Here is a 24,111-nt window from a genome sequence, read left to right on the forward strand (position 1 = left end):
CTCCTGTTGTTCGGTCCCAGCTTCTGCCCACCTAGCAGTTTGAAAGCACGTCAAAGTGCAAGTAGATAAATAGGTACCGCTCCGACGGGAAGGTAAACGGTGTTTCCGTGCGATGCTGTGGTTCCCCAGAAGCGGCTTAGTCATGCTGGCCACATGACCCAGAAGCTGTCTGTGGACAGATGCCGGCCCCTTGGCCTATAGAGCGAGATGAGCGCCACAACCCCAGAGACATTCGCGACTGGACCTAATGGTCAGGGGTACCTTTACCTTTACCTTTATATACATTCTAAAGTCAAGTGGGGGTTGGCCACTGCGAGAAATGGATGCTGGACTAGGTGGGCCATGGGCCTGATCCAGTTAGCTCCTCTTACATTCCCATGTGTGACCCAGACCAGCAAGGGATTGTGGAGAGGCCTGATGTCACTGCTCGCCTGCCTCCTTGCTCCTCCGCCTTCCAGCTGGACTCAGGGGTGTCCCACGCCATCTCTGCCTGGAAGAAGGGAGGGGGAAGGAGGGCCGGCTCTGTCTGCCCCCTACACCGCCCCCGCCTCCTGTACCCAGAGCACCGGATGGCCAGGGTTTTTGGAGAAGCCGGGCTTAGTGGAACTATTCAAGCCAGCCGCAGCCTGGCAACCGGGTGTCGACAATGGGCGCCCAGGAGGGGGAATGTTTCTGCATGCCTGATCAATGGGAGCAGGGTGAGACAGGCAGGCAAACAGGAGCTGGGAAAGAGACCCAGAAGAGAAAGGGACCCTTCCCACCCCTCCTCTCTGCCCTGACTCAGTTCCTTTCATTTATCACGGGCGCTTTGTGGAGCTGGTGACACAACAGAGGCCTTTCGGAGGGAAGGCTCCTTGCGGAGAGTTGGGACAAGGGGTGTGCGTGTGTGTTTTCCCACCTACCTCCCCCCCCAACCCAAATTAAATATCAGGCTCTGCCCTTTTACTTCTTTGTCACCTCCTGGAAAGGCGGGGGCGGGTGAGGAAAGGGGTTTTTTTCCCTCTCCACACTCCCTTCCCCAAGTCCCATCTGTGCTCAAGTCAGGCCTCCCAGAGTTACAGACCCTAAGGAATGTCCGTTTCCCTGGGCAGACAAAGGAACAGCCATTCCCACCCCCCAAAAAAGCACCCACACCTCAGACCCTGGTTTGTTGACCCAAGGGAGAGCAGAACGCCTGGGTTTAAAATGGCAACCGTGCCCAGCAGCAGTTGCCGGGGCAAAAACGAGGAGGCTCTGGCAACAGGGGCAAAATATGCCAATGGAGGCATCTGAGGCAGGCTTTGGGGAAGAGGGTGAGGCTGCTGGAGGTGGTTATCGATGGCTACCACCAACCACAGTAAAAGGTAAAGGTAAATAATAATAATAATTTATTATTTATACCCCACCCATCTGGCTGAGTTTCCCCAGCCACTCTGGGCGGCTTCCAATCGAGTGTTAAAAACAATACAGCATTAAATATTTAAAAACTTCCCTAAACAGGGCTGCCTTCAGATGTCTTTTAAAGAGAGGCTAGCTGCTTATTTCCTTCACATCTGAAGGGAGGGCGTTCCACAGGGTGGGTGCCATTACCGAGAAGGCCCTCTGTCTGGTTCCCTGTAACCTCACTTCTCGCAATGAGGGAACCACCAGAAGGCCCTTAGTGCTGGATCTCAGTGTTCGGGGCTGAACGATGCGGGTGGAGATGCTCCTTCAGGTATACAGGACCCCTGGATGGTTAAGTCCAGTCAAAGGAGACTATGGGTTCTGGCACTCATCTCGCTTGCAGGCCGAGGGAGCCGGCGTTTGTCCACAGACAGTTTTCTGGGTGGGTCACGTGTCCAGCATGACTAAACCACTTCTGGCGCTACGGAACACCCTGACGGAAACCAGAGCGCAGCGGTACCTATTTATCTACTTGCACTGGTGTGCTTTCAAATTGATTGGTTGGCAGGAGCTGGGACAGAACAACAGGAGCTCCCCGTCTCTGGGATTCAAACTGCCAACCTTCTGATCGGCAAGCCCAAGAGGCTCAGTGGTTTAGACCACAGCACCACCTGTGTCCCTACCAGCCATGATAACTGTGCTCTGTCCCCACAGTCGGAGGCAGTGATGCTTCTGAGTACAGTGGTACCTCGGGTTAAGAACTTAATTCGTTCTGGAGGTCCGTTCTTAACCTGAAACTGTTCTTACCTGAGGTACCACTTTAGCTAATGGGGCCTCCTGCTGCCGCCGCACGATTTCTGTTCTCATCCTGAGGTAAAGTTCTTAACCTGAAGTACTATTTCTGGGTTAGCAGAGTCTGTAACCTGAAGCGTCTGTAACTTGAAGCGTCTGTAACTTGAAGCGTCTGTAACCTGAAGCGTCTGTAACCTGAAGCGTCTGTAACCTGAGGTACCACTGTACCAGTTGCTGGAAACCGCAGGAGGGGAGAGGCCTCTTGTGCTCGGGTCCTGCTTCTTGCCGGCTTCCCAAAAGAGGCATTTGGTTGGTCACTGTGAGAACAGGAAGCTGGACTAGATGGGCCACTGAAGCAGCCTCCTCTGGCAGTGGGTTTTGGTTGCCACCAAGAGTGGACATGAAGGGAGTCATATTTGGACGCACAATGGGGTGGGCTCCCAGCAAATGGGTGGCATAGGGCTTCCGTCTAAGACAGGCAAGAGTTGTTAGGTTCCCCCCTTCAAACAGGGTTGTTGAAGGTACCTTGAAAGATGGAAAGTGTGGCCCATGGCATATTTGCACACCCTACTTTTTGCGCTGGCTCAACAGGTTCAGGAGGCTTTTTGTATTCTTGGAAAAATCTGTGGCTCCTGAAGGTTCTTTGTGGTGGTCTTGTACTAAGGTTAAAGCTTACTGGGAAATGATATACAGTGGTATCTTGGGTTACATACGCTTCAGGTTACAGACTCCGCTGACCCAGAAATATTACCTCGGGTTAAGAACTTTGCTTCAGGATGAGAACAAAATCGAGCTCTGGCGGCGCGGCGACAGCAGGAGGCCCCATTAGCTAAAGTGATGCTTCAAGTTAAGAACAGTTTCAGGTTAAGAACAGACCTCCGGAACGAATTAAGTACTTAACTGGAGGTACCACTGTATAATGAAAAGGATGTTTAAAATAACCTTTGTAAAACAACACAAAGACACACACACAAAAACCCAGCAGCCTTTCTTTTGGGAATTATAGGGACAGAACTACCTAAGCCGTATACAAACTTATTCATGTAATGTAAGAACGTTACCTGCCCCCAAATGGAAAAAAGCAGAAGTCCCAGCAAAGGAAGAATGGATACAAAAACTTACGGAATATGCAGAAATGGCAAAACTAACCAGAAGAATAAGAAATCAATATAACAATTTTTTTTATAAAAGAATGGAAATGGTTTACTGAATATTTACAGATAAATTGTAAACAGATAAGAACATTGGCAGGATTATTGTAATAACCTGCAGTTTCATAAGAGTATATATTTTAAAAAGATGAATAAATGAGCAAGTTAAGTTAATCTGGATATGCAGAAGATATTAAAAATAAATTTAAGGAACCGCAGAAAGAGGGAGAAGGAAGTCATGTTTTGAAATGTTAAGATGATTGTAATAATTAGTGAAATGTATAAATCTGAAAGGGACGCGGGTGGCACTGTGGGTTAAACCACAGAGCCTAGGACTTGCCGATCAGAAGGTTGGCGGTTCAAATCCCCGCGATGGGGTGAGCTCCCGTTGCTCGGTCCCTGCTCCTACCAACCTAGCGGTTCAAAAGCATGTCAAAGTGCAAGTAGATAAATAGGTACCACTCCAGCAGGAAGGCGCTGCTCTGGTTCGCCAGAAGCGGCTTAGTCATGCTGGCCACATGACCCGGAAGCTGTACACCGGCTCCCTTGGCCAGTAAAGTGAGCACCACAACCCCAAAGTCGGCCATGACTGGACCTAATGGTCAGGGGTCCCTTTACCTTTACCTATAAATCTGCAAAGTAAAAAAAAAAATTAAAAAACCACTGAAGCTCCTATTTGACCAAAAGCTGCAACAGTTGGGCAGCAGAAGGGCGTGTGTTGAAACCAGTATGGAACTGGTTCAAAACTGGTTCCGGATTTGATGAGGGTCCAGCATGCAATGCTATATGGATCTAATGTCAGATGTATGTTCCTATTTTCCACTGCAAACCTGCAGCACACGGCCAGGTTGGGGGGACGGATGGACAGGAAAGGCCATGTGGCAACAGAAGAGAATGGCAGGGGGCTCAGAAGAAAGATGATGTTCCTGAACATCTGTTGCCCAAGGGGAATCTCAGCTCCAATTAAAGACAGAGCTGGAACTACTAGCATTTTTGGTGCAGGAGGTAAGGCAGAAGATTCCGACTTCTGGAAGTTGCATTTCAATATGTTTACACCCAACTGCCTTACCTGCAGCTTGCTTCCTAGAAGTAGAGGCTGCTCCTTTTTAATTTAATTTTATTTATTTAATTTTTTATTTCATAAAATTTCTGCACCACTTAACTGTAGAAAAACAAACAAACCTCAAAAAGCGGTTTACAAAATAGATAAAACAATAAAATTATCAATAAGAAAAATTAACAGCAATAATATAAAACTTTCAGCAAGTTAAAATAACCACAGACTAAAAAGAGATTAAAAGCCACGCCAACTTTTTAAACATCTGGGTGGGCTTGTCGAAAGAAGGATGTTTTCAGTGGGCACCAAAAAGAGTGAAGGCGCCTTGACTGACATCAATAGGCAGGGAGTTCCAATGTGTAACGCTGCCAAATGTCAAGTTTCTACAAATGTAGAACAGGTATTCTGTGGCACCTGTAACAGGGGCAGTTCTGCCAACTGAAGCGGTCTAGTAGGCGCATATGATCTCGTAGATTATCCATGAGGGCAAATGAGGCACTGATTGCACCAATCTGAGCCAGCTGCCACCAGCCTGCCTTCCTACTTACATGCAACCCAGAGGGTGGCCCTGCCAGTCAGCATCCTCCTTTAGGTATCAGTGTTGCCCCTGAAGAACTCAGCTGGGGTGATACTAGAATGAACTCTCTCCCTTGTCATTGGCTCTCTGGCGCCACCTACTGTCAGGCTCCCTGCTCTCCTGCCTACCAGCTTGTGGGCAAAGGTTATATTTAAACACAGGTCTTTTCCAGTTTAAACTCAGGTCTTTTCCAGGTTGCATTTGGAAGCCCATTTTGCTCCACCAGTCCTGCTTCGAGATCAGCACAAACCTGATCTGGGAAGAGGCACAGAAGGACTGGATGGTCTTCAGGTGCATTTTAACGTGTCTGTGTTTCTAAATTTATTCCTCCCAACGCTACAGCCTGCCACAAGATGTAGCATTAACACACTGAATTGTTGCTGGAAAATCTCGCCAAATATGCAAAGGAGGTATCTCAGAGCCGGCTTGGAATAAAAGCTTCCCGAGTGATAATTTCGTTCTTTTATCTGCGGGAGCGTTAAATGCAGGTCCCAAACAATGCGAGCTCTGAGCGCCACGTCAAAAACCCTGAAAAGTTCTAATTGATAATAAATAATTCAGCTTCTCGCCCAGGCCCCAAATTTGTTGAAATCTTCGGCAGCAATCCAAGCAAACGACTTAAAGGAGATGAAGCCCAAGCCTTTCACAGTGGGGGGTGGGAATTGGCCAGATGAAAATTACAGCACCCTTTGAGCTCCCCAAGGCTCCAGAACAGGGGTTGGCAAGGTTTACCAGCCATGGGACGGATCATTCCTACGGAGATTGTCCGTGGGCTGGACTGACACAGCGCGATGCCAGAAACCGCGTCTGTGCATGTCTGTGGCACCAACAATCGCTTCTGCACATGCCCAGAGGCCAAAAATCGTGCCTGAGCAGAAGCAATTTTCAGCGTCTGGACATGCGCAGGCGTGATTTCTGGCGCCGCTTGGTGAGTCCCCGTGCTGCGCTGCGCTGGTTTAGTGCAGTGCGTGGGGGACTTGCCAAGCGGGCAGCTCGGTTTGAGGGTGGCTCCTGGGCTGGTAAAATGGTCTTCATGGGCCACTTCCGGCCAATGGGCTGCACGTTGCCGACCCTTGCTCTAAAATCTTCACCTTATGACTGTGGAGACCAGTGTTTGCCAGCTTGGTGCCCTCCAGATTTTGAAACTATAATTCCCCTCAGTCCCCTAGGTGATGTGATGCACAAGGTGATGGGAGCAGAACTGTAGCTCAGGGGCAGAGCACCAACCTTGCATGCAGAAGGTCGCAGGTTCAGTCCCCAATGGCATGCTGGCTTCCAACACATATAAAAACATAATAAAACATTTAACATTTAAAAACTTCCCTATGCAGGGCTGCCTTCAGATGTCTTCTAAAGGTTGTACAGTCATACCTTGGATCCTGAACGCCTTGCGAGTCAAATGTTTTGGCTCCCAAATGCCACAAACCCAGCAGTGAGTGTTCCGGTTTGCGAATGTTCTTTGGAACCCGAACTTCCGACATGGCTTCCGATTGGCTGCAGGAGCTTCCTGCAGCCAATCGGAAGCCGTGCATTGGTTTCCGAATGTTTTGGAAGGTGAACGGCCTTCCTGAATGGATTCCGTTAGACTTCCGAGGTACCACTCCATACCCTCCAACATTTCTCTGAAAAAAATAGGGACGTCCTATGGAAAAGCGGGACATTCCAGGATCAAATCAGAAACCGGGACTGTCCCTGGAAAATAGGGACACTTGGAGAGTCTGGGATTGAACCTGCGGCCTTCTGCACTCATAGCAGATACTATACCAGAGATTGTATCTGGGACCTTCGCCTGCATGCAAAGCAGACGCCCCGCTAAGCTGCATTCCTTCACAAATGGGATCGTAGGAAACAGCTTTACACCAAGCCAGATCACTGGTCCATATATCTCAGTGTCCTCTGCTCTGAGTGGCAGCAGGCCTCCAGCCCATGGGTAGGCAACCTAAGGCCCGGGGGTCGGATCTGGCTCAATCGCCTTCTAAATCCGGCCCACGGATGGTGCGGGAATCAGCATGTTTTTACATGAGCAGAATGTGTCTTTTTATTTAAAATGCACCTCTGGGTTATTTGTGGGGCCTGCCTGGCGTTTTGACATGAATAGAATGTGTGCTTTTATTTAAAATGCATCTCTGGATTAGTTGTGGGGCATAGGAATTCGTTCATCCCCCCCCTCCAAAATATAGTCCGCCCCCCCACAAGGTCTGAGGGACCCTGCTGAAAAAGTTTGCTGACCCCTGCTCCAGCATTTCAGACAGGGGTCTCTTGCAGCTCCACCGGGAGATGAGGTTAGGGATAGAATTTGGGACTTTCTGTATGGAAGGCATACAGGCATATGAAGGTCGCTCTTCCTCTGAACTGCACCTGTTCCCCAGCGTAGCTTGGTTGCCAGCACCACCACCCCTTTCCTGGCTCTCCAGCCTCTGGGAGTTGCTAGCGCCACCCAAGCTATGATCGCTGGATGCAGAGAGATGGCTATGGGCTGCCTGGCAAACCTGGGCGTGTGAGAAGCAGATTACTGCATGGGCTCAGCAAAGAGGCTACGCAGCAGCCAGGGAGGAGTTGCCAAGGTGAAAGCAGTTTAATAGGTTGCTGCTTACAGGCTTAGAGTGCTTTACAGGTGCCTTGTCTGGAAATATGACCAGCAGCTGCTAATTGCTTCTCTAACTGGCCAACCTCATCTGACATCTTCCTATTTTGGGAGCAGGGACCTGCCCTCCCCACGCAGCGAGAGGCAGACTCTCCCTCCTTGCATCCCTTCCATTTCCCCATCTGAACACACTGCGGACGAGCAAAAAGTCAGTTTTTAAGGCAATGGCTTGTTTGAGACAAGAGAAACTCAACTTGCGGGTTGCGAAGTAGGCTTGTTTCAACAGGCAGTAGTTACGACAAGCCACAGTTTAGGGTTGAACATGAGTCACTATGGTTTCTCTTCAAAGCACGGGATATAGGTCTCAATGTTTTGCTTAAATGCTTTATAGGTTTCTTCTCGTTTGCTAATGCTATGTACGGACTTTTCACTTGTGGTTTCGCGGTTGTACCTTGCATGCCCCGCTTAGAGATTTTATTTATTGTACTTCATAAAATACACACACCGCTTGTTTTTTAAAAAAACCTCCAAGCGGTTTACAAAAAAAATCAATAAGAAAAAATAACAACAATAATAATTTATGGTTTGAGAAAGTTAAAACAGCAATAGACTAAAAAAAGATCAAAACTCACAGCCACTTTCTAAATGCCTGGGTGGTCTTAATAGCTCATTTGGTTAGAGTGTGGTGCTGATAACAGCAGGGTTGCAGGTTCGATCCCTGTATGGGACAGCTGAATATTGCTGCATTGCAGAGGGGTGGACTAGATGATTCTCAGGGTCCCTTCCAACAATTCTATGATTCTATATTTTTAGCAGGTGCCCAAAAGAGTACAGTGGTACCTCTGGTTACGTTCTTAATTCGTTCCGGAGGTCCGTTCTTAACCTGAAACTGTTCTTAACCTGAAGCACCACTTTAGCTAATGGGGCCTCCTGCTGCCGCCGTGCTGCCGGAGCATGATTTCTGTTCTCATCCTGAAGCAAAGTTCTTAACCTGAAGCACTATTTCTGGGTTAGCGGAGTCTGTAACCTGAAGCGTATGTAACCTGAAGCTTATGTAACCCGAGGTAGCACTGTACAGTGAAGAAACCAGCCTGACGTCAATGGTTCCAAAGTTTAAGCGCTGTCACTCTAACATGTATTTATTTCTTGCAAATGCCGAATAGGTATTACAGTATGTGGCATCTGTAACAGGGCCAGTTTCGCAGATCAGTGCCCTTTTCTGAGCTTTCCGCAGCTCTGCAATATCCTTTGCTTTGCTATAACCCTTAGTCAATCATGTCTCTCCCCACTGTGGCTTCTCTCTTGGCTTTCCCCAGGTTCCCAGACTGGCCCCATAGTGCAGTCACCTGCTTTTTCTTCTGCTACACTGAAAATCCGGTGCAGCTTGTTTCAGACACACACACACACAAATGGGAAACCAAATAGCCCTCCCTTATTCTTCCCAGCTGAAATGTTGCACCTGATTAATTCGGGTTGTATAAATAGCCATCTCTGCGGCCCAGCAGCCGGCATCAAGGCCCCTGCTGTCTGGCGGAGAAGCCTCCCTGAGCTGTAATTAAAAACTTTACCCCTGAAAGGCTGTCGGGCTGAAGAAAGGAAGGAAACAGAGAGAAAGAGGAGAGGAACTGGTTCTCGGACGGACCTAACAATTATGCTCTTGATGAATTATTCAGGGTGGTTGCGGAGAGGGAGCGGGACTGTAGAGATGGATTTCCCTCTGCCAGCATTAAGCATGTGAGAAGAGGCTCAGATTTTAGCTGTCCAGGGAAAGGGTGCTTGCTGGGAGTTCAGCGGATCCAAAATCAGGTGCATGGCTTTTGTGAGATTACATGATGAGCACCAAAATCTGGATGGTGGGAGGCGATTTGGCCCAGGCCCAGTCCAGAGCACCAGAGAACAGCCCATAGCACAGCTTGCTACAAGCTCCTGCCCTCCAAAAGTTTTGGACTACAACTCCCATCAGCCAGGGTAGGGTATATTTAGCCTGGAGAAGAGGAGACGGATGGTCACTGCCTCCTGTGGGAGTGAGTTCCATAGGTTAACTTTGAAGAACGATTTCCCCCTTTATCTGTCCTGAGCAGCTTCACTGTACAGTGGTACAATGGTACCTCAGGTTAAGTACTTAATTCATTCCGGAGGTCCGTACTTAACCTGAAACTGTTCTTAACCTGAAGCACCACTTTAGCTAATGGGGCCTCCTGCTGCTGCCGCACCGCCGGAGCCCGATTTCTGTTCTCATCCTGAAGCAAAGTTCTTAACCCGAGGTACTATTTCTGGGTTAGCGGAGTCTGTAACCTGAAGCGTATGTACCCCAAGGTACCACTGTACTTCGGATTAAGAACTTAATTTGTTCTGGAGGTCCATTCTTAACCTGAAACTGTTCTTAACCTGAGGTACCACTTTAGCTAATGGGGCCTCCCGCTGTCGCTGTGCCGCCACCACACAATTTCTATTCTCATCCTGAAGTAAAGTTCTTAACCTGAGGTACTATTTCTGGGTTAGCGGAGTCTGTAACCTGAAGCGTCTGTAACCTGAAGCGTATGTAACCCGAGGTACCACTGTATGTCGACCAGTTCTAGCGCAATGAGGGGGTTTTCTCCCCATCTATCGACATTCCCCACACAGCACATCATTTTATAAACCTTGGTTTTACATCCTCTCCAGCACCCTCATTTCTGAACTGGGGAGCAAACAACGTTTCAGCTTTTCCTCCCAGAGAACAGGTACCCTTTCCTCACACCTTCCACAGTATCCTTGTTGTTGAGATGCAGCAAATGGGACTTGGGGGAGTCTTCCAAGAGGAATCTGGTTGGGCATTAACACAAGAAGGGGGTTTACGGGAAGGTCAGGCCTTTCTCAGTGTAAGCCTGGGACATGGTTAGCACTTGGCCAGAGCCTGCACTAATTACTGCCCCTAACGAGGACACCAATTAGGAACAGCACTTGAACCAGCTTAGCTCGTTTCCCTCTTCTAAAGAGGAGAGCTGCTTCCAGGAGCAGCGGCAACCCAAGACTGAAAAAGGAGGCATTGTGAGGCTTGCAACCTCACCCCTGTCCGCGGAACAGTGTGGCAGAGTGGTTAGAGGGTCAGACTAGAACCTGAGAGGTAAAGGTAAAGGGACCCCTGACCATTAGGTCCAGTCGTGACTGACTCTGGGATTGTGGCACTCATCTCGCTTTATTGGTCGAGGGAGCCGGCGTACAGCTTCCGGGTCATGTGGCCAGCATGACTAAGCTGCTTCTGGCGAACCAGAGCAGCGCACAGAAACGCTGTTTACCTTCCTGCCAGAGCGGTACCTATTTATCTACTTGCACTTTGACATGCTTTCAAACTGCTAGGTTGGCAGGATCAGGGACCGAGGAACAGGAGGTCACCCCATTGTGCGATTTGAACCGCCAACCTTCTGATCGGCAAGTCCTAGGCTCTGTGGTTTAACCCACAGCACCACCTGCGTCCCAGAGACCTGAGAGACCAGGGTTCAAATCCCCACTGAGCCATGAATCTCACCTTGGGCCTCTCAGCCTAACCTACCTCACAGGGCTCTGGTGAGGATGAAATACAGAGGAGAACCATTTCTTGAGGTCCTCGGAGGAAAAGTGGGATATAAATGGAACAATTAACAAATTATTTCGAAGACATTTCATCTTCGAGCCCTTCCAGACGCGGTGAGGGGAGCGGCTGGCGGATGTATTCTGGAACATTTTTGTTATTTCTATCATTTATTACATTCCTATCCTGTCTGTCCTCCAAGGTGGGTTAAAGACTTCTCATTTTATCCTTACAACCACCTTGCGAGGTAGGTTAGGCTGTGAGTGACTGGCCCCTGAGGTCACACCCAATAAGCTTCATGGCTGAGTGGAGATTTGAACCCTGGTCTCCTAGTCCAACGCTCTAACCACTGCACCACAGTGACTCTTTGTTGCGGGGGTGGAGGCGTGAATCTCAGAGACCTTGAATTAAAATAAATATTGTTTAACTGAAGGTAGAAAAGGTGGATGTTAGCATGGACTGAATTTTTAAATTAACCATTTCTTCCTTTTTTTATGTAATCTGCAGATGGAAAATCAGAAGTTTTCCCCTTTTTTGGTATCTTTTCCTAATGTTTCTTTTTCTTTCGTATTTTATCTTCTCTCTCTCCTTTTTTTCTTCTTTCTATTTTCCCTTTCTTTCTTCTGTTGCTCTCCTTTGTTCTTCTTCTTTTTCTTCTTTCTTTGGAGTCCTATGCCTGGGGCCTTTATGTTAAGGTCTAGAATATGTACAGTATACTCATCATGGGGGGTGATGATCAATGGAGGACCCTGGGAAATGTGGGTCTCCCAGGGTGAGAGGCTGGGAGGGGAAAGGAAAATTCCCAGGTGAGAGCTGGAAGGAGCTATTGTCCTTTGTGGGTTATAAGAGCGAAGAATTACTTTTAAAAGAGGACACCGTATTCTGCTCACTCAATTTGCATTCTTGTAGTTACCGTATTTTTCGCTCTATAGGACGCACTTTTTCCCCTCCAAAAATTAAGGGGAAATGTGTGTGCGTCCTATACAGCGAATGCAGGCTGTGCGGCTAAGCCCAAAGCCAGAACAGGAAGATGGAGCACTGTGCAGCGCTCCGTCTCACTGTTCTAGCTTGTGGACGGCTACGCAAAGCCTCCGCAGGACAGCGGGATGCCTTCACCCCGCTGCCCTGCGGAGGCTACGAAGGCTGTACGAAGGTGGGGCCAAGGCTGCAACGCTTTCCCCCCCCCCAGCCCCACAAGCTCAGGGGGCAGCGGGAAGGTGGCGCGCCACCTTTGTGCTGCTCCCTGACCTGGTCTTTGGGGCTGGCGGTGGGGGAAAGCAGGGCTTCCCCCCACTAGCCCCAAAGAGCAGGTCGAAAGGAATCCAAAGCCTCCAGAGCCCAGTAGGAACTCCCGCTGGGCTCCGGAGGCTTCGGGTGAACGCACCTTGAACACACAAAATGCACCTGGTTTTAGAGGGGGAGAACAAGGAAAAAAAATTTTTTTTTTCCTATTCTCCCCCTCCTATGGTCCGGTGCGTCCTATAGAGCGAAAAATACGGTATAATATTACTGTATTAAAAAAATTTAATCTTAGCTCAAATACAACAACAGTGGCTCTCAGCTGCAACGTATCAGTGACAAAACAACACAGCATTGGTGCTGGATTTAAACTGGACTGTCCACACAACTTTATTAGTTGCTATGCAATGTTTCCCCAACATTATTGCATCATTGCCACCTGCAGGGTCAATTCTTGCACTGCAGCACCGGAAATGGGCCCAAAAAGCAACAACCCAGGACATTTGTGGTATAAAAAGTGACAGGATTTCAGCAGGGAACTGCAAGAGACGCATCTGCTGCCAACAAAGCGGTTTGTCCGCCCCAAAACATTTGCAAACTGCATTAAAAGCAGGACCGCGTATAACCACCCTGACACCATTGCAGGTGCAAGTCATTGCGAAAGCGCGATTAAAAAAAGAGAGAGGATTGGTTTGGTGGATTTTGATTTGACGTTCCGTAGGGGGTCCTTAGAGACACCAAGTCTCAAGCCGCGTGCCACGACAGAGCAGCTGGCCACGTGAAGAGAAAAAAATCAAGCCGGGGTGAAGAGAAAGCAGAACTGGAAGAATGGGTACATCTCCTGAGTGATTTGCTGTAGGTCGGAGGGCATTTCTGAAACTGCTACCGTGGCATAGCTGTCAGCTTATAGATTTGAAAATAAGGGAGCAGCAGCCTTGAAAATAAGGGATCAGCATCCAAAATAAGGGATTTTTTGGGGCACAGGTATGTTCAACTTCTGAGCCCCTCCAAGCCAAAGGCAGAAAGCCCAGCCAGCAGCCAAACAAAGCCTCAAGCGGTGGTTCCCACAGCACAGCAACCCGGCAAAGGGGATGCAGCAAGGAAAACCACCGTCACCTCTCCGCTGGGAAGCGCTGAGCAAAGGTGAGTCCCCAGGCAACGCGGCCGATTTGATCGGCACAAGGCATGCAAGCTCCACCTCCCAGTCGTTCTTAGACTTCTTATTAGGTGAGCAACGCAGCCAAGCAACACAGTTGGAGCCTCCCTGGCCGGCAGGGAGGGAGGCAGAGAAGCTGCTTCCTTTGAAACCCAGGAAATTTAAGGGACATCATCAATAAGGGACAGCAGTGGGACACGGTGCTGGGATAAGGGACTTTCCTGCCGAATAAGGGACGGTTGACAGCTATGCATAGTGGTTTAGCAGCAACAGCAACAACACAAGAGCCTGCTGGATCAGGTCAATGGGCCATCTAGCCTACCATCCTTTTCTCACAGTGGCCGACTCCTCCTGCCTTAATTATATTGCTGAAACGAAGAGAGTTTGGATTGAGCATTAAGCAAGCTCCATTCAGTTTTGGCACTCCAAACCAGTTCCTGATCTCAGAATTCCTGTGTCCTTTGCACCAGCCTCTAGGAGGCCCTGGTTAAAAAACAAAGTAGGCCACACAAGCCTGAAACACACAATCAAATGTTCCTGTGAGCCTAATCCACCTACCCAGAGAGTAAGGTGCTCGTTGCGTCTCTGGATGAGTCACTGCTCAAGCCTGGCCTCCTTCCTTCCTTCCTTCCTTCCTTCCTTCCTTCCTTCCTTCCTTCCTTCCTTCCTTCCTGCCAACCTCAACTGAGCAGAGGTAACTAGCCTCTGTGGTTGTTCTGGGAGGTGTCTTCCATTGCTTCCTCAAAGGAGTATTCCTGCTGCCTCCCTGCATGATATGGGTTCCTCTGTAGATGGGGGCACCTTATATTTTTGCCTTTTTGGGTGGGAAACTGCCTCCACTTTTAATGGGGGGGGGAGTGTGTTTCAGCTCTCAGATGTTTAGAGGATATTTTGCTGGCCCGTCTCCATCTGCCATGTCTCTGGTAGAAGAGAGTTCAGAAGAATACCCCGCAGGGATCCCGATTCTTGACACAAAAGGAGGACAGGAGAAGTGCCTGCCTCGCCCATCCACAAAAAGCCAGAGTCCCGCTTAGCCTGAGAAAGAATCCTGCCTGCTTCTTTCTCTGGGAGTAATTGAGTTGAGCCCTTCTCCTCTGACCCTGGTGGGGCTAGCTAGACTCTCCAATTTCCACATGAAAGGAGCCCTCAGGGAAGAGGGGCTGTTGGGATGAGGGAGGAAGAGGCCCTTCCTCCTTTTCACATTCACAAGGAGGCCAGGAGGACTATAAATAAACTCTGCTCTGGAAACAAGAGCTTTTCCGTGGCTGCACCCAGGTGCGTGAAAGAGAATTGGTTGTTCTGTGCACGAAAAAGCCATTGGCACACGTGTGTGTGTGTGTGTGTGTGTGTGTGTGTGTTTGAGAAAAAAGTTACCATACACTCCTGCAAGTGCAGAAATTTACCAGATATGCAATTGCAACTTAAATCATGATATGTATATTTCTTTCTATATATATGTGTGTGTGTGTTACATTTTATGATATAATTTTTTAAACTGAAAAATATGTGTATGTATGTTTGTGTGTGTATGTTTTGTTTTTCTTTTATAATTTATTAAAAGCATTTGCTGTTGATTATTTTAAAAAATATTTGTATGCTGCTATATCATATATCTATATATGTGTATATATATATATATCAAAGCAGATTAAAGCCATATAAGGAAATCATTAAAGATGTAAAAACTTGGTGTACTTTGCTTTTTAGCTTAAAAAGACTTCCAAGGAACAGATTTAAAAGTCAGTTCCTGCTTGTAATCTGAACGGCACAGCATAAAAGGAAAGGGCTACTGGGAGGGAGAAAACAAACACAGGCACTGGTTTTCTGTGACCAAGTTTTTATAATGACTAACCGGGATGGAAACAGTTTGAGGAGAACATAAAGTTACTGGCATGTTAGTAGAACCTTGCTGTGGGAAAAAAAAGATGTATAAAATCATGTGATACGCACACCTCTTTATCTGTGGCGATTTACAAACAATTAAAAAGCATAAGGCAGGCTTTTCCAACCTGGAACCCTCCAGGTGTTTTGGACTACAACTCCCATCATGCTATATATAAGAGCCAGTGTGGTGTAGTGGTTAAGAGCAGTGGACTCGTAATCTGGTGAACCAGGTTCGATTCCCCACTCCTCCACATGCAGCTGCTGGGTGACCTTGGGCCAGTCACACTTCTCTGAAGTCCCTCAGCCCCACTCACCTCACAGGGTGTTTGTTGTGGGGGAGGAAGGGAAAGGAGAATATTAGCTGCTTTGAGACTCCTTAGGGTAGTGATAAAGCAGGATATCAAATTTTAAAAAATCCTAAAAACTAAACTATACTAGCTGAAGCTGGTGGTAGTTATAGTATCAGCTTCAAATACAAGCAGTCTGTTCAAGGTCTTCTTCAGTCTTCCCAGTTCCTCTTCATTCCCAAACAATCGCACCCAGCCACAACCTCTTCTTTCTCGTTGGCGCTTTAGGGACTCGGACGGCTACCGCTGCTGCAGATATAAGTGTCAAGCCAACATTGCTTATCTTGGCACAGCCGACAGCAAGTGCCCCTGTACAGTCTTCTTCTTTGGCGATCACTCGTAGCCGAGTAAGACTGTCTTCTATAAACACAGTTTTAACAATGAATCTGTAAATGACTGTGGAGGCCAATTCTGGATCCACACATCCTTCCTCAGTGGGGACAATGGTTTCCGGGCGGGAGTAGATCACGATGTGGATTTGCCAAGCGTGCCTTCCTCTTAGCACGTTTCTCCCTTGCGTCCTGAGTTCAAGCATCTTCAAAGTCCATCACACCTTTGGTAAAGGCTGTTCTCCAATTGGAGCACTCACAAGCCAGTGTTTCCCAGCTGTCAATGTTTAAACTACATTTTTAAAGATTTGCCTTGAGAGAGTCTTTAAACCTCTTTTGTTGACCCACCAGCATTATGCTTACCATTTTCAAGTTTGGAATAGAGTAGTTGCTTTGGAAGACGATAAGGTGGGCCCTAAACTTTAAACCAGTATTCAAGTCTGGGGCACTTGAACCACTTGTTAGATCTCGCTGGGAAATCGTGCAAGAGTTTCTCTCTCGCACACCTCTGCCCTCAAGAGTTCATGTGCGCACTGCTCGCTTTGGCCGCCGTTCCTGAAGCAGAGAGAAATGTACGGCAAGAAACGGGAGAGAGAAGGGAAGGAATTGTTTTCTGTTGAGCAGACAAGGCCGCGTGATGTTACCTTTCCGCAAAAGGCGAAGAGGAAAAGAACAGCTTGTTCTCCTTATCTGTCAGAGGGGTAATCAGAGGAGAGAGAAGAAAACCCTGGAACGCGATTTGGATGGCCGCATGTCAACAGCGCCTTTGTATGAGAGCTGGCAATAGCATCCGAGGGACTGTCCGTATTTCGCAGGAGGGAATCCAGTGCATACCAGAACTTTGGGGTTGCGCATTTAAAGTGGGTTGAAGCGCTTTGTCTCACCCTAGCGCAACAAAACACTTTTTTTGTTTTTTAATTGCGGTTTGGAAAGCAGTGGGGAAAAGCATTGAAAAGTGTGGGATGAATGAATGATGAAGAGGATGACATGTAAACACTCTGCAAGCAAATCTGGAGGAATGCAGATAAGTGATCATTGTCATAAGAACGTAAATGTAAAAACAGCAGAAGAGCCCAGTCAATCAGGCCAAAGGGTACCCATCTAGTTCAGCAGCCCTGTTCTCAAAGTGGTTACTCAAATGCTTGTGGGAAACCGGCAAACAGGACCCAAACATGAGGGCACCCTCCTCTCCTGTGGCTACTAGCAGCTGGTACTAAAAAGCTTTTCTGCCTCCGACCATGGAAGCAGAGTATAGTCAATTGCGGCTAGTAGCCATTGATAAGGGACGTGGGTGGCGTTGAGAGTTAAACCACAGAGCCTAGGATTTGCTGATCAGAAGGTCAGCGGTTCGAATCTCCGCAACAGGGTGAGCTCCTGTTGCTCGGTCCCAGCTCCTGCCCACCTAGCAGTTCGAAAGCACGTCAAAGTGCAAGTAGATAAATAGGTACCGCTCCGGCGGGAAGGTAAATGGCGTTTCCGTGCACTGCTCTGGTTCGCCAGAAGCGGCTTAGTCATGCTGGCCACATGACCCGGAAGCTGACTGCAGACAAACACTGGCTCCCTCGGCCTATAGAGCAAGATGAGCGCACAACTCCAGAGTCGGTCATGACTGGACCTAATGGTCAGGGGTCCCTTTACCTTAGCCATTGATAGCCCTATTCTCCATTCATTTGTTGACTCTATTTTAAAGTCGCCGTAAGAAAAACTGCTCCTTTTCACTTATCGGGTATTCTGGAGCCTATATAGAGTCCTTAAGTGGGTTCCCTATCAGTAGGAGAAAACAGAGGCGAACCAGAGAATATTGAGAAGCAAAGCAACTAGTAAGTCTGATCTTTATTAAAGGAACTGTTGCAATAGGGTCCCCACTCATCACACGCAAGAGGGAGAACCTTGAACAATGGTGCACAAGCCCTTATATAGACTTTTGAAACTGCCCACCGTGTTGCCCAAGACCACCCGCCTAAAACAGCACACATACATCACAAAAGGAGGCCGTCTACAGCAGAGGAGGTGTCTGCCAGGATACCTGATAACGGTCACTGATTGCATTACCTGGACAGTCTGGCCATTCTTTTGTGATGAACTTTAGTTCGTGAATCCAGGTCACAGGCTCACCCTATTCATACACAAATACCCACTTAAGACAGGATTTGCAAGCAAAAAGGCAATGGGAAGGCTTTCTCCATTTGTGCTCCCTTACTGCAGAGGAATATTTGAGGTCATTGGGAGAGTCAAAATGGCTTCATGGTTCATATATTTAGATATGTGTACATTTATTAATATTTATTCTATATGTGAGACCTTAAAATTCTTATAACAAAGTCATTGAGGTTGGTGATCATCACTGCCTTCCGTGCATTGTTCAAAATCAGCCAGGCACATTTTGCACTTGCCTTGCCACGGGCCCTGACAACCCACGCTATGCCACCGCTTCATCTTGAGTTATGTGCCTGACTACCCATGGCTATCAAACTGCAGGTACTCTAGAAAAACATTGGAATGACCTCAGTAACTGCAGGCCAGCTTACCTGTTAAGACAGCTTGTAAACCACTTAACCTGCAAGACGCAGCCTGAGGATAACATTGGTTTCTTAATCCCCGTGGAGCAGCAGGAGCAGCAGTGCAGCCTAAAAGACCAGATGTTTTTGGACTGCAACTCCCATCAACCCCAGCCAGTACATCTGGATGCTGGGGCTGATGGGAGTTGTGGTCCAACAACATCTGGAGGGTGCCACATTGGGAAAGACTGTAACAGACCCTGCTCTGCATGGACATATATGAGTTCCCAAGATTCTTTGCAACCCAGAGGGGCAACATGGCCAGCAAGGCAGTTCAGAAAGGACTCTCTGGAAGCGGAAGGTGCACAAGCTGCTGCTTTTACACCACAAAATTCAGGATAATGTGATCTATAAAGGGAGAGAAGGGACGCGGGTGGCGCTGTGGGTTAAACCACAGAGCCTAGGACTTGCCTATCAGAAGGTCAGCGGTTCAAATCCATGCGACAGGGTGAGCTCCCGTTGCTCGGTCCCTGCTCCTGCCAACCTAGCAGTTTGAAAGCACGTCAAAGTGCAAGTAGATAAATAGGTACTGCTCTGGCGGGAAGGTAAACGGCGTTTCCGTGTGCTGCTCTGGTTCGCCAGAAGCGGCTTAGTCATGCTGGCCACATGACCCGGAAGCTGTACTCCAGCTCCCTCGGCCAATAAAGCAAGATGAGCGCCGCAACCCCAGAGTCGGTCACGACTGGACCTAACGGTCAGGGGTCTCTTTACCTTTACCTTAATGGAGAGAAAAGGCATCTGGGTAGTTACTCTCATCAGACCAACCAAATGAACATCCCAGATGCTCAGATGTCATGGCAGCTATACATGTCGGAGGATGCACACACAACATATGGTATCATGCTGTCCTTCCTTCCAAGGAAACAAGAGGAAGGAGAAGGAATTCCCTGCCTACTGAAGTGATACTGCACTGGGCTGCTAAGAGATCGCCAAACATCTCCCCCTCCCCCAGACCCCATAGCTAAACCCATCCCCCAGAGGCCCAGTTCCCAGGGTCTTCAACTGAAGATTTGCATAGTGCTTCCAGATCATTCCTAGAAGACAGGACAATGGCATTCCTCCCCACCCCCTGCCCTCCGCCTGTAGATGGATGGGGGTCCCTGTAAAAAGAAGGGGAGGGGCAGGGCAAGATCTGAAGGGATGGAGGAGGCTGGAGACAGGCGAGAAAAGAATGGGGCAAATCTTCTCTTTTGTCCCATCATTGTCTCTGCTGCTGCTCTGCCAGTACTGGCCAGTGAACGTCTATGGACAGGAGGCAAGCAGGGGTTTTTTCAGTGTTGAAAGTGATGCAAGAGTTTGCAGTATCCAACGGTGGACTGAACGGCCCAGAATTTGTCCCATTTCGCATGGGCACCAAGGCATAGGTCCCTTCCGCCTCACCTTCTGGGTAGATACTTAAAAAGAAGGAAAAAAAGAATTGCGCACCGATAAAATCCACATTCTACGCAATTAAAACGCACCCTCTAAAACATGAAAAACATGCACTTCTCAATGCATTCATCTGCATAATACATGTTTCATAGGCATCTTCTTATATAAGACAGGACTTTTCAGAAACCATAAAAGGCCTCATTCCAAGTGAGAGCTGTGTTCAGATTCGCAAGCAAGTTCAGAAACAGAGGAACGTCAGACCACAAGAAGAGCCCTTCAGCTGGATCAGGCCAGAGACCCATCTAGTCCAGCATCCTGTTCTCACAGGAGCCAACCTGATGCCTATCAGGGCATGCAGTGGGTGGAACTGGGTCTATACCCTCTTAGGTGTGAGTTCTGGAGGTGGAGCTCTGACTGACTCCAACTACAAAAGCTGGGGCTGCTGAAGAGGCCAGAGACCAACTTGTCTCTTAGTGCAGACTCAAGTCATTGAGCCTGAGCTTCTACAGACACAGCCCTCCCAGCAGAAGCATGTACCTGTATGTTCTATGCTTATGATATGTTATTCGCTTGATAATTATGCTGCTTTACATGTGCATTTTATATTTAACTTTGTTTAGTAATGTTTCCCATATGTGGGTTAAGTTTGCTGCTTTAAAATGTGCATTCTGTAGCTGACCTCCTTTGTAATGCTATATCCTGAAAACTTTAAGATCATGTTTTAGTTTCCCATTGCTTTGAATGTATAATTTATATTTTACTTTCTTCAATAATGTTTTATTCTGGGTTGTCTTATTTGATGTTTTAATGTAAACTGCTTTGAGATCACCCTCCTTAAAAATATAATGTGATATAGAAAAGGAATGAATAATAATAATTTAAAGGTATAATGTGTACACACACACACACATATCTGTCTGTCTGTCTGTCTATCTATCTGTAATGGTTATAGGGGTTGCTCGTGCGTAAGTTGCCGCCACTCCTGGCTAGGTTGCCTGGTTAAACCTTTTCTGTCTGGACAGCCCTTCACTTCGTGGCTGTTTCAGTCGCTAGCAGAATCCGTCAGTGGGCGTTTCTTGAACCTCTTCCAGCAAAGAAGTTCTTTGACGCCAAGTCTCAGCCTACTCTCCCTGCGCGGAAGTCTTCTGCGCAGGGTGGGTGTGGGCAGCGGAGGACCAGTGCTCTCCCCGCTGGTCTCCGGCGAGGAGTCCTGGAGCCCCCTCGCCGATTCCCCCATCTGCCCCCCTTTATCCCTGGTGTTACGCTGATTTCCTTCCCCAGCCGATGAGCTGCCTCTCTCCCTGCTGGGCCCTTCTCCAGCATCGCTTGGGAGCCTTGCCTCCGCCTCTGGCTCTGATGGCAGTTCCCTGACACTATCTATCTATCTATCTATCTATCTATCTATCTATATCTATCTATCATCTATCTATCATCTATCTATCTATCTATCTATCTATCTATCTATCTATCATCTATCTATCATCTATCTATCTATCATCTATCATCTCCTCTCCTGGAGGGGCCACCTTCAAATAGTTGAAGGACTGTCACATGGAAGATGGAGCAAGCTTGTTTTCACTGCTGTTCCAGAGAACAGAACCAGTGGATTCAAGTGACAACAAAGAAGATTCCAACTAAAGACTAGGAAGAACTTTCTAAGAGCTGTTGGACAGCAGAATGGACCACCTTGGAAGGTGGTGGAATCTCCTTCATTGGAGGTTTTTAAACAGAGGCAGGATGACCAGAGGCAGGATGATCAAGGAATCTTGAGCTGTGATTCCTGCATTGCAGGGGGTTGGACTAGATGACCCTAGGGGCCCCTTCTAACTCTTACCATTCTCTGTTTCCACCCGCTATGAAATGCATTCAGAGCCACATTCTTTCCCTCAAAGATTCTGCATGCTGTAGTTTTATATCTCACCACTGGGAGCCCAACAGTAGGTGGCGCCAGAGCCCACTCAGTTCTGGTTTTCTCCCCATCCCTGCTGAGTTCTGCAAGGGCAACACAGAGACTAAGAAGGAGAAAGCTGGTCGCTAGTGGCACCTGCTTCATCAGTAAGAAGGCAGACAAGTAAAAGGCTGAGGTTGGTGGGGGCAGTGCCTCACGAAACCAGCCTCCACTTCTTCTCAGTTCCCAGCAAGCCTTAAGGAACTACAGTTCCCAGAATTATTGGCTGGAAAGGAATGTGCTTTAAAAGGTATAGTGTGTTTGCAAAACATCTTAATTAATAAAATGCGTCTGAAGTCCTTTGGGGTCCCAGGACCTAATTTGTGGTGGATTTGCAGGGAAGGGATTTTATTTATTCCTTTTATGACATTGGCATGTCTCCAAGGAGATCAGGGTGGTATTCACGGGGTCTATCCCATTTTATCCGCACAATGACCCTGTAAATTACATGATTAGAGCGGATCTACATTCCCGCCTAGAAAATGCATGTTTTGAGATGTGAAACAGTCGCCTGGACATCCCATCTCCAGGGTCAGCCACCGGTAGAAAGCTCAGCCTGCCGCCCCGTGGAACTATCAAGTACTACCAATGATTTATCCACCTTTCAGGACTTGATGGCGGTTTCTCCAGAGCTGTTCCCCTAAAATGTTAGCAATGCCTTGTTTGTTATGTTTGGCCAGTGCAGAGAAGCCATTGAGCATGGAATGTGGCCCCGTGCCTCTCTGTCTTGCCTGTTGCACTATCCCCAGCCAAACCCCTCTCTAACCCTGCCCTACACCTTCCTCGAGTGATGTTATCTCCCTCGTTTGCCTGGTGGACAGATGAGGTGGAAGAAAACCCCGGCTTTTGTGTGGATGGAATATGAGATTCTTGTAAAAGCCACCTCTGTGGTTCTACCCACCTTTGAGCATAAGATCTCTGCTGGATCAGACCAGAGGATCAGACCCACACCATTTTTTAATTTGAAGAATACAGCACCAAGCCCAGCAGTGCAAGACACTATGATGGGGAGGTTTGGCCGCTGGACAACAGGGTGGGAGGCCAGATCATTTAAAGGAAAGCCTGGCCAAACTGGGATGCGTCTGTTTGTATGTGGACGTGCAAGAAACTGCTTTTTCCTGAATCACACCAATGGATCATCTAGCTCCGTAAAGGTAAAGGGACCCCTGACCATTAGGTCCAATCGTGACTGACTCTGGGATTGCGGTGTTCATCTCACTTTATTGGCCGAGGGAGCCGGCGTACAGCTTCCAGGTCATGTGGCCAGCATGACTAAGCCACTTCTGGCGAACCAGAGCAGCGCACAGAAACGCCGTTTACCTTCCTGCCGGTGTGGTACCTATTTATCTACTTGCACATCTAGCTCAGTACTGTCTGGCAAATACTGTCTGGCAGTGGTTCTTCAGAGTTTCAGATGAGAGTCTCTCCCAGTCCTACCAGGAGATGCATTTGGGGATCAAACATGGAGTCTTCTGCAGGCAGGGCAGATGCTCTACCACCAAACTGTAGCCCCTCCCTTACAGGAATTTGTCTAACCCCCTTTTAAAATTAACCAAATTGGTGGCCATCATACCACTGTTGTCGAGTGGAAACTGCCAGCCCCAAGAGAGGAGAAAACAAGAGATGTACACAGATGGGCATCTTGGTCCTCAGAAATAAGTGGTCCTCCTGCTTAATCCAATGTGGTTTATATACCTAGGTAAGCATGGCTAGAAAGTGTTACTTACTACATTCAGTCTAACAGACAAGCCTCCACTGCTGAAATGGTTTTCAGAGCCCAGTGTATATTTCCTTTTCCACAAGCTAGTTTTTCCTCTTCTACTCACAAGCCATGCTCCAGGTCTGTATTGAGGATCCGCTTTAATCTTTCCAGGCTCTCAAAACCCAGGATCTATTACTGCTATAAGCTAGGAGGCGCTCTTCTCTGTATTCTTTGGTCAGGGGTCACACCAGCAGTAAATATCCAGGAAACTAGGTTTACACAGCAGCTCCACACCTAAAGCACATGACTTCCTCTCCCCAAGAATCCTGGGAATTGTAGTCTTACAGAGCTGCAATCCTCAGCAACTTTACCAAACTACAGTTCCCAGGATCATAAAATTAATATATTCAGCGACCTCAATAGCACCTCCAGCAAGCTTTTGGGGTAATTTGGTTTTCTTTTTAAAAATAATTTTTATTAAGTTTTCCGTTTTACAATTTCAAA

The 24,111-nt window shown here is 47.9% G+C and overlaps 1 long non-coding RNA gene across 1 annotated transcript; it reads left to right on the forward strand.

The window, feature by feature from the left end:
• Positions 1-566: 566 nt before the first annotated feature.
• On the forward strand, positions 567-10,271 carry LOC309359166. The gene is made up of 3 exons (XR_014163755.1): positions 567-698; positions 4,142-4,310; positions 10,188-10,271. It is a non-coding gene; the product is annotated as an uncharacterized lncRNA (long non-coding RNA).
• Positions 10,272-24,111: the final 13,840 nt, after the last annotated feature.

This window comes from Podarcis melisellensis (assembly GCF_964234715.1).
Source record: "Podarcis melisellensis genome assembly, chromosome: 16".
Classification (NCBI taxonomy): Eukaryota; Metazoa; Chordata; class Lepidosauria; order Squamata; family Lacertidae; genus Podarcis; species Podarcis melisellensis.